The sequence below is a fragment of the Suncus etruscus genome, chromosome 4, assembly GCF_024139225.1.
Source record: "Suncus etruscus isolate mSunEtr1 chromosome 4, mSunEtr1.pri.cur, whole genome shotgun sequence".
NCBI classification, from domain to species: Eukaryota; Metazoa; Chordata; class Mammalia; order Eulipotyphla; family Soricidae; genus Suncus; species Suncus etruscus.
The window spans coordinates 33,276,042-33,281,245 of NC_064851.1; the positions used below are offsets into that span (position 1 = coordinate 33,276,042).

At 29.4% G+C, this 5,204-nt stretch overlaps 1 non-coding gene across 1 annotated transcript; it reads right to left on the minus strand.

Annotated features, from left to right (window-relative positions):
• Positions 1-209: 209 nt before the first annotated feature.
• Positions 210-316, minus strand: LOC126008338 (U6 spliceosomal RNA). Its single transcript, XR_007495673.1, has one exon. It is a non-coding gene; the product is annotated as a U6 spliceosomal RNA (small nuclear RNA).
• Between the last annotated feature and the right edge of the window lie 4,888 nt (positions 317-5,204).

Sequence of the window (5,204 nt, forward strand, 5' to 3'; positions counted from 1 at the left end):
TATCAGAATATTACAAAGTAATATTTATATATTATCAATGATAGGAGAGGATATTTCAGGTAGATGTAAGATAAATGATTTAATTGATACTTACCCAATTCCCTAAGATTATTGTGCTAAGGAAACAAATTCAGGTAGTCTAAGTAGGGGCTGTAGATTTACAGGAACTGTATTAGAACTTTGGTTTTATCACTTCTTTTCTTTTTTTTTTAAATATGGAACGCTTTACGAATTTGCGTGTCATCCTTGCGCAGGGGCCATGCTAATCTTCTCTGTATCGTTCCAATTTTAGTATATGTGCTGCCGAAGCGAGCACAGTTCTATCACTTCTTATATAGTACAATTTTAGCAATTTAAATATATGTCCCATTTTTTTTTCTTCAGCAGTATGAAATATTATTTTTCAGTTTGCTTACAGAGTAATTTCTTTACTTTATCTAAAGAGAACAAAGCTATCTAAAATAAATAGTAGTTACGATTATTTATTGGCCATATTATATCTACAGTGCTTCAGACTATATAAACATGTTGTTAACATATCCAAGTGTAATATATATATGTTTATAATATATATTGTATATGTTTATAATATATATTGTATTTGCTTTAAATTTTAGAATAAGGGAACTTTTTGTTTTAATATCCATCCTCTGAGTATTATTTCTTACTTTTTATTGAAATACTTTCATCGACTTTCTTTTTATTGAAAGCTTATAGATAGAATCACTATTTAAATTGGTTAATAAATTTATGGTACATGTGATTAATAAATGAGATATTGTTAGTCAGAAGAGAAAACATAATAAATCTTTGATGCTTTCTTCTGTCTTCATCTCAGAAAAAATTTAAGAATGGGTAATTCTCTGTACCTTAGGCTAGATAGGACACCAGATTAGTTGTTCCCCAGTGGAAAATTCTAGCTCTAATATTTGTAATTTAAATGGATACAACATTGCAATGAATATATCCTCGAATTTCTATTTCACCACATTTATATGAAAAATTATTAATACTTATGTCATATGCTGCATCTGTTATATATTTAATTAATATTATCTGATTTTGCATACAGTTTCTAAACAGGTTTAAAATTGAAATTGTAAATAAATTTACCATTTTTTCTTATTTCAATGACAAGTTACTGCAGATATGCTTTATATATTACTCTATTTAATTAACTATACTAATTGGTATATTTTTGTTGTTGTTGTTGTTTTGTGGGGCCACACCCATTGATGCTCAGGGTTACTCCTGGCTATGCGCTCAGATTGCTCCTGGCTTGGGGACCATATGGGACACTGGGGATCAAACAGTGGTTCGTCCTAGGCTAGAGCCAGCAAGGCAGATGCCTTACTGCTCTGCACCACCGCCCCAGCTCCCTAATTGATTTTTTTATAAGTCAAGAAAATGGCAAGATATTAAAATGATATTATCTTTGTAAATTTATAGTTTACACGCAATAAAGTGGTTTTTATAAAAATTACTCACAGAAACCTCATAAATCATGCATAACTTCCATTCTCTATTTTTTAGCCTATCAGTGACCTTTGTACTTTACTATTGACTTTAAATGTTAAATTAAGCTATATTTAAATTTCTTTAAATCTGCTTTAGTTCTTATCACTTTGGCAGCTGGTTTTCAAATTTATATTCCTTTACCACCAGAATACCCCTGTGTATTCTTTATTTGACAGATAATATTAGTTTATGGTGATCCCCTCCCTTGTGCTCAAAATATTAAGTTTATTTCTAAATATGGTTTGCAAATAACCAGGAGGCCTTTTCTAAACATTATTTAATACATTGAGCCTCAGTATGAACTGTTGTATACCCACTAGGAAGCAGATTGGTTTGCGTATATAAACCACAGCTATGTATTTCTTTATAGTATTCTGAATTACTAACCTGCACGTTAGCTTAAAGACATATTTTTATGTTATTTAAAAAGCATATCACTTTATTTTTCTCTTTAGGATTAAAAAATGTTTTCTAAGAAGTCTTAGTGAAGATATAATTTATATGCTATAAATTTGTGTGGTGATGTAAGGAAGAATGAAGAATACTTTTTATCTGGAGAGTATAGTAAGGATGAATTTTAAAATAACTTCACGACTTCTTGTTAAATCTAAAATAAAAAAGATTTTATTTTATAAATCATAAAATATAAAATAAAATAATTCTTCCTAGAATAGAGTTATAATTGGACTTCCTTTTTAGACCATTTTGTTTCTTTCATACTGTTCTTATTTCTCTCTGCTTATTTCCTATCTCATATAAAACATGACAATATGCTGAGGAATTAGACATATTTCCACTTGTCAATAATAGGTAAACAATGATATATATGTGTAATACTATTTTATTTTATTTATTTTTTGGTTTTTAGGCCACATCCAGTGGTGCTCAGGAGTTACTCCTGGCTATGTGCTCAGAAGTCACTGCTGGCTTGGGAGACCATATGGGACGCTGGGAAAAGGAACCGTGGTCTGTCATAGGCTAGCACTTGCAAGGCAGACAGATGCCTTACTGCTTGCGCCACCTCTCAGACCCTATATGTAACAATATTCTAATAAAGGTGAATATATTAACAAAATCATTCATCATTTTAAAGAATTTAGCAATTAGAAGCATACACAGAACACAAAATTATAATTATCATAATTTTGCAGTTTGGATGAAATCAATTTTTTTTCACTCTCTAAATTGAAGCTAGTACCTGTTATCTTACTAAATCACTGATGAAGGAATTTGATGAATATACATGTCCTAGAAGTTCAATTACCTAAATAAATCTCTGTTGTAACTTATTATTTTCTTTTATTTTTCTCATGCACTGGGGAAATGATACACAGACAAAGATATATAGCCACATTCTATTTTCTAATTATGTAGAATTCAAGAAATGACAAAGGAGGCTTAGCAGCTCCAAACATAATGTCTTTTTGTTGTTCTTATATTTGCTACCTAAGATCTTCATTAATAGATTCCTTTTTATCTGGGTGAGTAACATAAAGAGTTTACTAATCCATATAAGTATCAAAGCATTAGTTCATATTTTAAAAGGTCTCTATAGAATCAGTACTGTGTAGTACAATGCAGTTTCAAGTCTTTCACTGAACCACTTACAATAGATCTGTAAAAACTTGAAGAGATAAGTTTGGGTCACTTCTGTCTGTGCTCATGGCTAAATCCTGGCTCTGTAATTCAGAAGTACTCTGAAAGGACAACATTCAGTATCCAGCATAGAACTTTAGTTGGCCATGTGCAAGGCCCTTAAGAAAATAATTTCAGGTGATGTAATATGTCTTATGAAAATGATACAATTTTTTGAAATTAATATAAAATTAAAAGATGTTTGTTTCAAAGTTTGTGAATTGGTCTATACCAGATATCATACATTTATATTAAAGGCTGAGCATATAGTTCAACTGGTAATGTGTTTACTCCGCATGTGGCTGAGTTAAGTTCAATATCTGACACCATGTTTCCTATGCAGTTCCAGGAATGGTAGGTGAACCAAAATCAAAATAAATACATAAATAAATGGAAAGAAACAATACTATAATGATAATTAATTGAAATCAACATTTATGATCTGTCAAAATTTCAGAAATCTATAGTTAATATGGATCAGACTCTCTTATTCTGATTATCTAATAATAAAAAACTCAATGGTCTGATTTAAGAACATCATTCTAGCAAAGAATTTGAAATTGCTAATGACTTTGTATTTACTTTCTTCCTTTTACCCATGTCATGTACAAATATTTAAATATAGGTAACTTATCCATGCATGCCTTTTCAAGTATAAATAATTATATGTAAGAATATGTGTTTATGTTTATACATGTATTAATATTTCAATTTCAATATAGCCTTATGAAAAATCAGATCCATTTGAAGTCTGTAACATAGCTCCTTTAGTAAAGTTACATTGAAGTTTGCATTTAGTTTAAATTTAATTACAATCTAATTTGAAGTTCAGTACTTGTAAAATCTCCTTTGTGACTTCTCTAAATAAATTTGGGGACTTTATAGCATTGTATATGTATCTAATTCTTAACACTTTGCAAATATAATTGTACATATAAATATATATGTATATATCCATAACCATTTATTCCTATTTGTTTTCTGGTATTTTAAACAACTATATACAAACACTACTTTTTCTTTTTCTTTTATTATTTTTGGAACCATACCATTGGTGCTCAGATCACTCACTTGTTGTACTCAGGAAAACATAGATAGTCCAGTAATAGTATCATAGTTGGCCACATTCAGGCCGGAGCAGTGGCATAAGCAGTAGGGCATTTTCCTTGCATGAGCTAACCTAGGATGGACAGCAGTTCAATCCTCTGGCGTCCCATAAGATCCCCCAAGCCAGGAGCATTTTTCTGAATGCATAGCCAGGAGTAACCCCAGACCCTTACCAGGTGTGGAAGAAAAAAAAAAAAGGAGTTGGCCACATTCAATTCAAGCACCTTTATCCTTGTATGATTACTCCAGCCATTATTTCTAGAACTTCCAATTATTGCCCACTTTTACTTACTAAATAAGTAGATAGCAGGCCATACTTTCATTGAAATTTAATTATACTTCTTTTCAGATACCAGCTATTAGAAAAATACCCACAAAATTTCTAAAGAATTAAAAAATTAATAAAAAGCTTTAGTATATTAAATACAAGTTAATGTAGAGTAGAGTACTAAGGATAACACTAAATTCAAAAATCAGCTCTTAAAATCAGCATATTGTTCATAAATATAGCTACAAAAATGTTAAATTAAAAAATGCTTTCATGGAACGTAAGACACTTTAAATACATTTTAAAAATAAATAAAATAACATCTCAGACAAAGAATATAAAATTTTATATTATTCAAAGAAGAATATTTTCATGAAAATAAAGTCAAATTTACTAAGCACATTTGTTTTTAATCTCAAGGGGCAAAAGTGATCCCATGATATTTAAACTATTGTTAGTCACAAATATAATGAAACTATTTAAAAATCGTACTGAAGCATTCATGAATATAATTAAATAGTATTATATTATTGGTAAAATTTTATGCAAATAATAGGGGTTACTGAAAAATATTTACTATATATTCTTATTTAAAATGATTATAAATAATGGAAAGAAGAAAACATTTGCATAACAAGTTTTAAAATCATAAGAGATCATATAAATTTTTATGCTA